A 12,315-nucleotide genomic window follows, 5' to 3' on the forward strand; every position below is an offset into this window, starting at 1 on the left:
AAGCTTCTCAGGTGGAATTCTTTTTCAGCGGATTTAGCGATTAGGAGTAACAGATTGTTTGGTAAACGTATAGCATGTTCTATATGTTATAGTTATTTGAATGACTCTTACCATAATATGTTACGTTAACATACCAGGCACGTTATCAGTTGGTTATTTATGCCTCATATAACGTACACTTATTCAGCCTGTTGTTCACTATTCTTTATTTATTTTAAATTGCCTTTCAAATGTCTATTCTTGGTGTTGGGTTTTATCAAATAAATGTCCCCAAAAAATGCGACTTATACTCGTGTGCGACTTATATATGTTTTTTCCCTTCTTTATTATGCATTTTCGGCCGGTGCGACTTATACTCCGGAGCGACTTATAGTCCGAAAACTACGGTATATACATATATGTTTATATATGTATATCTATACATATACAGTATATGTATATACATATATATACATACATACACTACCGTTCAAAAGTTTGGGGTCACCCAAACAATTTTGTGGAATAGCCTTCATTTCTAAGAACAAGAATAGACTGTCGAGTTTCAGATGAAAGTTCTCTTTTTCTGGCCATTTTGAGCGTTTAATTGACCCCACAAATGTGACGCTCCAGAAACTCAATCTGCTCAAAGGAAGGTCAGTTTTGTAGCTTCTTTAACGAGCTAAACTGTTTTCAGATGTGTGAACATGATTGCACAAGGGTTTTCTAATCATCAATTAGCCTTCTGAGCCAATGAGCAAACACATTGTACCATTAGAACACTGGAGGGATAGTTGCTGGAAATGGGCCTCTATACACCTATGTAGATATTGCACCAAAAACCAGACATTTGCAGCTAGAATAGTCATTTACCACATTAGCAATGTATAGAGTGTATTTCTTTAAAGTTAAGACTAGTTTAAAGTTATCTTCATTGAAAAGTACAGTGCTTTTCCTTCAAAAATAAGGACATTTCAATGTGACCCCAAACTTTTGAATGGTAATATATATATATATATATATATATATATATATATATATATATATATATATATATATATATATATATATATATATATATATATATATATATATATATATATTTAAGCATTGTACCCTTTTTGGTACATGCTGGTACCTTTATTTTTGAGAGCATTAACAAATTTTTTTTACTCAGGACTACATGTGTCACCAATTGTGATTCTTGGTGAAGGTTTAAAAAAGTAAAAAGAAGGCTTCCTTAAAAGCCAGACTAATTAATCACTACAGAAAAACCTCCCAAATAATCTAGATTTTTTTCTCTTGGTTGATACAGTAAATGTATGTAAATACAGCATATGTGGCTTCATGCTAGTTTGGTGCCGTTCTTCACAAGCACTTGTTCATATGTGACCTAGAAACCAAAAATCCCCATTTATTGTGTCCAACAATGAGGGTTTTTAAAGCTTAGCAAAGGAAAACATGTCACTTTTTGGATTTAAAAAAAAAAATCAATATCCATTCCTAGGGAAAAGTGGCTTGTACCAAACAGGTAACTGACATACTGGTACTGTGTCTTACACATTGAGAGGCACATTAATTAAATATCAAAATCATTAGAATCAAAAATATTATTGATTATGTAATTCTTCAAATTGATGTGTGATTCAGGGCATCATGCACCTGAAACACAACTTTGTGTGGAACAGTGCAATAAACTGGGATATTTAGGAGTAGAGCGTACCTTCTCCACCAGTAGGAGATCAGGGTCCCATAAAATGTAGATATAACAGTCAGTCACCTGCAGGAGATCTCCTGTGGACACAACAGAAAGAAAAGTTTAATCTGTTTCTTCTGTATGTCAAACTGACCCAACATGGTCCTTTTTAGAAGGAGTAAAATATAATTATGTTCTTGTTTCTGTGATAAGTAAATGGAAGATAACGATTTGGATCTACAGTGCTATTTCCATTTTGGTACGGCCCACATTTTCGACAAAAAAGTTGTTCCGGTTTTCGTACATCATCTCGCGTATCAGTTATACAGCCAAACATTGCACAAACTAGTCCATTTGCCGTTGTATCCCACGCATTGGTGACTTTATTTTTTTTTGTATACGACTTCCAACTAAGCCCCCATGTGCCAGAACTTTGTTCAAACACTGTTGAATTTAAGACAGATGACAGCAAAGTACGGCGATGGTGTTTGTGTGGCTCTCCCTCTCCTTCACCCTCTCCGCTCATCGCCATCTTCGCCAACAAGAGTCTTCAAATAAAGGTAATTTAGCATTTCATTCATTTAGTATTTTTTCCACATGTAAAACTATAATTATTCTCTATAAAATGTGTTTTGTGTTCATATTTTGAATGCATTGGATTTGCTTTATCTCTTATTGGAAAATTATCTTGATCCCACATGACTTTGTTCTTTATTTTCCTGTTTATATTATTCCCTGTCCTGGTATTTTAGTTTTTGGGAGTATTTCCTGTTTGGTCTCTGTGTTTTGCAACGCATTTACTTTCTGTTTCTTGTCCTGCCAGCAAACTTATTCCATTGGTAATTAGTTATATTTGGTTCCACCTTGTTCCCTCCTTCAGGGCTTTTTTATTATATTCTGTATGCCGAAGTTCTCTGTTAATTTCTGAGTTTCTGTTAGACCTGAATTACTTTTATGCTGGCTAGTACCTAGTAAAAGAACCTCTTGCTTGCACTTCACCTACCTTCTCTGCATCCTGGGATCATCACACCAACATGCGGCATCTCCACAAAAATGTATAAAGTTTTAGTACGATACGGTCTTTGTTTTGAACATTTCGACGAAACAAAAATTATTAGGAGAATATTAAAAAAAATAAAAATAAAATAAAAGGTAACTCCAGTAAACAAAATACAAAAGTGATGTAAAATGGACTGTTGGCAGGATGCTTGTTAGAAATACTTGGGTTGTATTCAAGAATTCAAAATGTGTCAACTTTGTGTCAATACTGCAAACCCCATTTTAAAATATCAACATATCAACAACATAGACACTTTTAACCAAAATTAACTATTTTTTTAATATTGTCTACAGAAAAGTTGAACATCAATGACTTTATCATCTTGCCACCATGATGTATTTCACAAGAGACCACTGTCAAACATTAACGCACCTGTGATGTTGCCTTTATAATGTGTGCTGCGACAAATGTTCTTTGCAGAAGGTTAAGCAATGATAAATGACGGATGGACAGAATGACTTCCGGGCTGTCAGTGTGAGATTTCTGAGATCCACATTTAAACTGATTGTAGCACAAATACATCCTAAGATGCTGAGTCACTTTACCCTGCTGGTATTATTCATTTAATGATTTTAAAACGGTTTTGTTTGGTGCAGAACTCCAACCACAGCTTCATGCAAATAAACAATAAATTGAAGCTGACATCTCAAACCACACTAAATGTTGTTGATGAGTCTCATATCATACGGGACCAAAGACACCATTTAAATGAATAATATTCAACATGTTTATCTCACATGTTCAGAGTAAAAATATTGAACGTGGGCACTTTTGATTATCTCCGATGTCATAAATCTTCCACCAAGGATGGTGTCTTCTCCCATGTGGGCTCTCCATTCTTACATTCCCTCTGTTTTCACACCCTATCAGACACAGCTATTTCCACCTCTAACAGGGGAACCACACTCGTCAAATCAATGTATTGCAGGGGATTTGGGGGAGGGGAAAAAAGCACTTTGTCTTCCGGCCCACACACAAACGAAAAACAACATAAAGGTCACAAGGAAACAGTATTGTGACCGACAGGAATATCTGATCAAAACCCATTCGGATGATCATAATTTACATATGCTGAATTATATCATTAATCTATCTGCATTAAAGACTAAAATAGGTAACTCGAGTACGGTAACTTGAACCGCTCCTGTTAACTAATCCCTCATCAGTTATTATGGAGAGTGAAGAAAGACGAGGAGGGGGATTAAAAAACAAACTAAAACCAGAGTGGCAACCATGTGAGCTGGATGAGCTGCAGTGGAAGCAATGAGCATTTGCTGACAAAAGACAATTGCGCAAACCAAACGGTGGCAATGAAAAAAGGCTTATTTTATTGACAGGTAAACAAGCCAAGCATTGTAGACAACATCCACCATTGAAATAATAAGGTATTTTGCGTTCAAAGAAAGAAAAAGAAGAACACTCCTTATATATTCTTACTGTGCATGGGATGACTTTCCATAAGCATGTTTGTAGGAAACATGGTGAGTTCAGGTGTCATTAGTGTGGTTTGCAACACCCAGTTTTGTAGATTCCAATGGTGATTGGTTGGGGGTTTTGAATTACAGTGGTATACCTCAGTTTTCATATGCCCCGATTTTAGTATGATTCGGTTTCAGGTGAAAGTTTTCACTAAAAAATTCATAGATTTAATATTATCACTTGGTGACTCAGTGTCTGGGCTTTTTTTATGGAGTACTGGTGCAAAATAATCCACCACAGAGCCAAACAAAGTTGTAGATACCGTAATGGTCCAATCAAAGTCAATGCAGGAGCCTTAGAGTCCCTGTTTCCTTAGTGTCACTGAACGCACCACACAGCTACTGTAAGTTGAGCAGCCCAGGGGTCTGCAACCTCTGGCTCTTTCATCCCTCTGTGTTTGGCTACAACAAGTTTATGCTTCGGTGTACTGTAGTCACTACGCTGTCCCTTGAGGCACCATCTTGAGTCTGTCAAAGTTCTGCATCAGCCATTCAATTCTAGGGCAGTGTTATCTGGTGAGAAACCAGGACAGGAACTGCACTTTTGGGGGGAATTTTGCCTATCATAATCCTTAAGTAAGACAACAACATATATGTTTTTATTTTTTTATGTTTTCTGTTGTCTAGATTGCGATTCAGAAAAGGTGTTACGGATTAGAGATGTGTGCTGCTGGCTCAACACATCGCACATATAGTAGGTTTAGGAATATGATAACATGAATGTGGAGAAAATGATCGTCTCCGTGGTAAAAGCCTCGTATGCATGCAAAATCCTCATTTAAATAAGGCGGTCTGCACTGTTTTTCAATTGCACACGCAAGGTTAGTAAATCACACGCAACACACCCACTCATGGTCACACTATTTTTTTTTTGCAGACGCTGTCTAGCACGTGGTATTTGGATTTTAGTAAATCAGGCCCAAAGTCGTGGAACCACACAGTAGGGCTGGGCAATTGTGACAAACCTCTAAATCACGATTAATTGAATCCTCTATTTCCATTTCAGTTAATGAACAATTATTCCACTTTCAACTCAGTTTATTCTCTAGATATTTGTACAATTGTACACAAATCAACAATTAAGGGGTGTTTGTTGAAACAACGGGAATGAAAACACATAAGCTAAAATAAAAATGAATGCCAGAAGAAAAAAAAGTCAAATTTTCCTTAAAAAAGAGACAAAAACCTTGGTATTTCTTGCAAGGAAAATACTTTTAATACTCTGATGTAGAGAACTGTAGAAAGTAACTTTTACCTTATAAAAATTGTATTTTTTACAATACAATTACAGTTTTAACTTCCATCTTTTTCATAATTTGGGGCAATCTGTTAAGGATAGCTGCTTTAAGGCGGCACTTAACGTCGGAAGTTCATAAGTAGTCTTGAGTCTTTCTTTTGTTCATCCAACCTCACCCTATACCTTCAGTCTAGTCATCAATCACACATATACACACACACACACACACACACACACACACACACACACACACACACACACACACACACACACACACACACTCATGTTTACATGTACTAAAAATGAATTAATGACTTCATTTGGGTAAAACTAGCTTTTTAAAACACATGCAGAAATCTTTTTTTTGCATGTAGCTTGTAATGTCTCCAAGATTTTGTATGGAAAAAAAACTGAATTGAGTCTTTTCTAAATATGTCATTAATGTACGGTAAATATTAATGAATACAAATAATCATTGTAATGCATCATTATTATAATTATAATTATTGGTGCATCTAGTGGGGGTTAAGCATCCCCTACCAAGGTTCCTTGAATGTATCACAGTTACATGGTAAGAGGTGCAAAAGTGAAACTTGAACATAACTTTGTTCAATGCTGCTATAAAAAGATTGATCATATTTTCACTTTTCTTGGCGGTGTGTGAGAATGCTTAAACCTGAGCTTTGATGACGTTATGACGTATGTGTTGAGTGAACAGTGAAGTGTTCTATGCTTGGTTTGTCACTACAAGAAGGAATTAACCAATTTGCAGTTTTGCAAGGGGTGTAGGTTGTGTTACAGATTCCTAATTTGATTCAACCAAACCTTAATATTGAACTTTGACAGGAAAATATATTTGATCTGACCTTTAATGATGTTGTCTTTATAACTGATGGATTTAAATGAAAGAAAAACATCTTCAAATCCACAATTATGTGGCCCTCATGGTAGTTCTGGCCCTAAACATCCACATAGTGTTTTTGCGACAGGCCGGCCCCGGCTTGCATTGTACTGACGGCTCAGTGTTTTGGCGCTTCTCTCTAGCAGACTTGCTGGGACAGTGTCACATGACATGACTACTTCTTCTGCTGCTCTTATGGCAGTTTTCACGCTTAGCGACACATGACGGCCTGTCGTGTTACTACACAACCAGTTGTGTATTTTAAAGAACAGTTTTTAGTAGAAAAAAAAACCTGACAAAGCAGTTTGACGTTGGTTTGAAGGTCTGTATGCTGCTTTTTATTATTTTTCGATTGATCGCTCAACACAGCCGTCATCCATGCATTTTTGGATCTAACAAAAGTGCCAGCACTTTGATAAACAAGGTGATAAACACTATTGAACTGATGAAAGAGGTCATAGTACAGGACGTAGGTGGTGTTCATTCGTTGAGTTTGCTTCCGTAAGATAGGTATCGATACAAAATCGTTTTAAAAGGGAATCAATAAATCTTATCAATACTAGAAAAAGGAACACTATGGATTTAAGAACGGCAGACTGTATATGAAGCTTAGCAATTTTAATGAAAGGACATGAAATGTTTAGTCTACTTGCTGGCGTCGTCAAAACAAAAATGGCGGGTACCAAAAGGTCATAACAAACACAAACACCACAAGACAATATCACAAATTACAACTTAAAAACGTTCAGCTACAGCACAATTGCAAAAGCCACAACAAAGACATAAGATGCTACACAACTTTAAACCACAAAAGATGCGACAGCAGAGCAAGTTACGGCGGTGACGCAGCGTTTTCGGGAACACCACAGCATGCAACTGGCAGCCAATGAGAAATAATTTCATCAGAAATAAATAAATAGAGATGGCTCAAAGAGGCTATGGAAATTAGGAAGTATGGAGCCAACACCATCAACAGGGATGAGGGGGTCTACATGCTTCTGCACAACTGGGATGCTGTCTGTCATCGACGACGCCAGGGCGGAGAACAGATACTGTATGGCCAAGTCGGAGAACTTTATTTAGCAGGTAATCTACTGTTAAAATGTTGGTTACTGTACCTTTATTGAAAATTGCTTGAATGTTGAAAATGTGAGCAGAAAAGGTTTCCTCTTGGTAATTCCACCTAAAGTGTTGGTTGCACTTTTCTCAAATGAGACGTGAATGTATTGGCCATTAATTGTTGTTTACATGCTTGTTTGTATCCATAACTCATTTATACATAATTCCCTTACATGAAATAACAGGAATATAGGAATCTTCACCTGCATTGTTCAGTATCCAGTATTTATTTCACAGTCACACTGGTAGATTTTATTTATTTATTTGCTAAAAAGTTACTCAATCAATGAATTACTCATTCAAGTTACTCACCGAATCATTTTACATTGCATCGTCCCTGAATCGTATCGGCAACCGAATACCGAATCATATTGCTGGGTATTGTGGCCAAACAGCTCAATTTTGTTTCATCTGACCACAGAACTTTCCTCCAGAAGGTCTTATCTTTGTCCATGTGATGTCAGATGGAACACAAATTTAGTTGTTTGGCCACAATACCCAGCAATATGTTTGGAGGAGAAAAGGTGAGGCCTTTAACCCCAGGAACACCATTCCTACCATCAAGCATGGTGGTGGTAGTATTATGCTGTGTGTCCGTTTTGCTGCCAATGGAACTGGTGCTTTACAGAGACTAAATGGACAGGACAATGACCCCAAACACACGTCAAAAGTGGTAAAGGAATGGCTAAATCAGGCTAGAATTAAGGTTTTAGAATGGCTTTCCCAAAGTCCTGACTTAAACGTGTGGTCAATGCTGAACAAACAAGTCCATGTCAGAAAAACAACCAATTTAGCTAAACTGCACCAATTTTGTCAAGCGGAGTGGTCAAAAATTCAACCAGAAGCTTGCCAGAAGCTTGTGGATGGCTAACAAAAGCGCCTTATTGCAGTGAAACTTGCCAAGGGACATGTAACCAAATATTAACATTGCTGTATGTATACTTTTAACCCAGCAGATTTGGTCACATTTTCAGTAGACCAATAATAAATTCATAAAATAACCAAACTTCATGAATGTTTTTTGTGACCAACAAGGATGTGCTCCAATCACTCTAACAAAAAATAAGAGTTGTAGAAAAGATTGAAAACTCAAGACAGCCATGACATTATGTTCTTTACAAGTATTTGTGTCCATGTGATGTCAGATGAAACACAAATTGAGCTGTTTGGCCACAATACCCAGCAATATGTTTGGAGGAGAAAAGGTGAGGCCTTTAATCCCAGGAACACCACACCTACCGTCAAGCATGGTGGTGGTAAAACTTGTTCGCGGGCTTGATCCGGCCCTCGGGCCGTACGTTTGACACTCCGGACTTAAGGGATTGCTAATAAATAGAAAGTGCTCAATCATTCTTCCTTCTGCTATACGATTGAATTACCCTCCCTGATGGTATCATCATCCCCATCCCTTCCCTCTTTAAGAGCACCTTGGCTCTTGGCAGAGACACCCACCCAGGGCAAACGGAACATTCAGCACGTCGGACAGCTCCGTAGCAATCGACCTTGCCGTCATTTACTGCGTCACACTTTGAAAAACGACCGGGACTTAATGGGGAACAACGCGATTAAAAGGCCCACAAGCCGACCCGGGAGACACTGTGCGTGGTGCGGAGGCCCCCTTGGAAACACCGCATCGTTGAAACACATTTCTCCCATGCGGTTGCATATTGAGCTTTCTTGATTTAGGAGAGCACACACGCACTGCAAATGCAGAATGTGCCTCCTCTGGTGGTGCTGCTCGTTGGCCATGGGGGAGACAAAAACAATGACGCGAGAGATGGCTCCTCGCTGAGCTGTGACAACCAATTACATAACGGCACAGACGGAGGAAAAATAACGCAGAGAGCGATTCGACACTACTTTTAAAAAACCCCCACAGATTTCGGCGTCCATTCGAGGCATGGACATGGCCACCATTATCCACTAATAACACGGCAACTAATGTATATTTGCAGGACAAATGTGGTCATATAGATGTTGTTTTTCTGTACTGCCACACACAAAAACAACAACACTTAATTCAATGCAAAATGCCTGCATGCCTTTTCTTAAACGACCGAATTCTGCAACAATAACTCGAAATGACGCACGATGCTTCCCCTGAAAACAGCGTAGAAAATGACGCATGCATAATTTAGAAGCATGCGTGCATTCTGGCCGCAGCATCGCGTTGGCAAAGGATGCCCGTTAGATTCTTCTCTTCAACCTTCGCTCGTTGCTTTAAAACGGATGCTAATTCAGCCATCATTGTGCGCAATTGTGCATTTAAAAAAACAACCAGAAAGTGGTGCACTCACTTACCAAGATATGCGCTGCAGCTGAGGTGCACCAGCGTCCAGCCCCCAGTCTTGGCTGCGAATGATTCAGTATTTCCCCTTGCGGTGACAGAAGGTGACCCTGCGTCCTCCACAAGACTGCAGCCTGATCACGATGCACGCAGCAAGGGGGAGCTCCACAGCACTGCCACAGCACAGCACAGCACAGGCGCGACGTGGGAGGATGGCCCCTTGCTTTCCTCTCGATGGACCACACAAACTGGCTGCAGGGGTGGAAGAAGCTGAGTGCAAACAACAATTTGTTTTCAAGAATTGAACTATTCCCAATGACTGTCTATATGTAACTGAGATCAGTATGAGGCTGCAGTCCCCTGTGTGTTTTTCTTTAAATCATCCGTATGGGGATTTAGGATATGTTCCCATAATTTACAGTAGATAAAATGGGAGTTTCAATCATAAGGAGAGCCCCAATTGTGGCTTCCACTTTTAAAACCAATAGGAAAGCTGATGGGAAGAGGGGGCGTCACCTATACTTGTCAATCATGTCCACACGCATGCCACACTATGGGGGGAGGCAATCACTTATGCGAAGACCCCCCCTCTCTGGGGAAGCATGTATGACGTGGAAAAGCTGCAAACGTCCCCACCAAGACAAGGAGATGAGGAAATACTTGCATGAGAAAGGAATCAACACCAAAAAAACGCCCTTTTGCTTGGTCAATGTTATATTTAGGTCATGAATCTCTCTCAAGAGTGATAATTGAGATCCCAGCATTCCGAACTAACAAAGGTCTTAACTCATTCTCTTTCTATGCCATTTCTTTCTATGGGGACGGCGTGGCGAAGTTGGTAGAGTGGCAGTGCCAGCAATCGGAGGGTTGCTGGTTACTGGGGTTCAATCCCCACCTTCTACCATCCTAGTCACGTCCGTTGTGTCCTTGGGCAAGACACTTCACCCTTGCTCCTGATAGCTGCTGGTTAGCGCCTTGCATGGCAGCTCCTGCCATCAGTGTGTGAATGTGTGTGTGAATGGGTGAATGTGGAAATACTGTCAAAGTGCTTTGAGTACCTTGAAGGTAGAAAAGTGCTATACAAGTATAACCCATTTATTTATTTATTTACATCAATATGGAATGCACTCCCAACAGGTGTAAAAGAAAGGGCATCTTTATCCTCCTTCAAAATCGCACTAAAAGAACACCTCCAGGCAACTACAACCCTGAACTAACACCCTCCCTTCCACATAATACCTCCTCGGACTATAAATAATCAAATGTAAACAATCAAACAATCAAATGTAGACACTTTTTCTTACACTTTTTCTTATACTTTCTGATCTCTCTTTATGTCCACTACTTGCTATATATATCCTACCAAGTCTGTCCTACACTGTTTCAATATCCATTTCTCTGATGGTGCAATTGTTGATGCTGATTGTTGATGTCTGAAGTGTTGATACCAACCAAACCTACCCGCCCGCCCCCCTCCTTATCCCACACCCCGAATTGTAAATAATGTAAATAATTAAATGTACAGTATATACTCTGATGAGTATCTTGTGTGATGATGTTAGTATATATTTGACAGTATTTGATAGTATATATCTGTATCATGAATCAATTTAAGTGGACCCCGACTTAAACAAGTTGAAAAACTTATTCGGGTGTTACCATTTAGTGGTCAATTGTATGGAATATGTACTTCACTGTGCAACCTACTAATAAAAGTTTCAATCATTTCAATCAATCAATCAAAAAGCAGGCACAAGCCATCAATACAATGTTGATTACACGTACTGTACATGTCCTTTAAAACTGACTGGGAAACAACCGTTGCAAAATATAGTTGTATTTGTAAATTGAGACAACGTTGATGTCTAACGTTGGATCCACATTGTTGGTTGGGAAATGGCCAAATTTCAAAGGTCAACTCAACGTCACGACATGGTCAAAAAGCATGTTGTGTCAACAATGTATTTGTGTGGTATGAATATTGGTTGGGAAATGACCAAAATTCAATGGTCAAATCAACGTCAGAACCCAACATTGATTAAACGTCGTCAAAAAGCATGTTGTTTCAACGTTATGTTTGAGTTGCTCAACGTCAAGACTTAATTCAACAAGTTCTCAACGTTGTTTTAATGTCTTGTGCCTGCTAGGATATAGTTAGAAAACATGTCGAGTAGTCGGACAAAACATTGTTCACTCTTTTGACCGTGATGCACTTCTTGACTTTTGGAATTTAGGACTGCAATGATTAACCAACTAAATTGTTCAGAATTTATCTTTGATTTATTCTGTTGCCTGGGAACGCTTCGGGATCCCTCGGGAAGAGCTGGACGAAGTGGCTTGGGAGAGGGAAGGCTGGGCTTCTCTGCTTAGGCTGCTGCCCCCGCGACCCAACCTCAGATAACGGGAAGAAAATGGATGGATGGATATTCTGTTGCTTTGATTAATCGTTTAATGAGCGTAACTAATAAAAACTGATAAGATCCCGGCCGCATGGGGTGCCCGTAACTTTGAAGGGGAACTGCACTTTTTTTGGAAGTATGCCTTTAATTCACAATCCA

At 39.0% G+C, this 12,315-nt stretch overlaps 1 protein-coding gene across 1 annotated transcript in view; it reads right to left on the reverse strand.

The window, feature by feature from the left end:
- LOC133653681 (protein kinase C and casein kinase substrate in neurons protein 1-like) overlaps positions 1-10,100 on the reverse strand; it is a 54,191-nt gene extending 44,091 nt beyond the window's left edge. Inside the window, exons 1-2 of the mRNA XM_062053233.1 lie at positions 9,772-10,100; positions 1,703-1,773 (exon numbers count right to left, since the gene is read on the reverse strand). The gene's annotated coding sequence lies outside the window, so the exon portion shown is untranslated. The remainder of the gene's footprint in view (positions 1-1,702; positions 1,774-9,771) is intronic.
- Between the last annotated feature and the right edge of the window lie 2,215 nt (positions 10,101-12,315).

This window comes from Entelurus aequoreus, linkage group LG07, assembly GCF_033978785.1.
Source record: "Entelurus aequoreus isolate RoL-2023_Sb linkage group LG07, RoL_Eaeq_v1.1, whole genome shotgun sequence".
NCBI classification, from domain to species: domain Eukaryota; kingdom Metazoa; phylum Chordata; class Actinopteri; order Syngnathiformes; family Syngnathidae; genus Entelurus; species Entelurus aequoreus.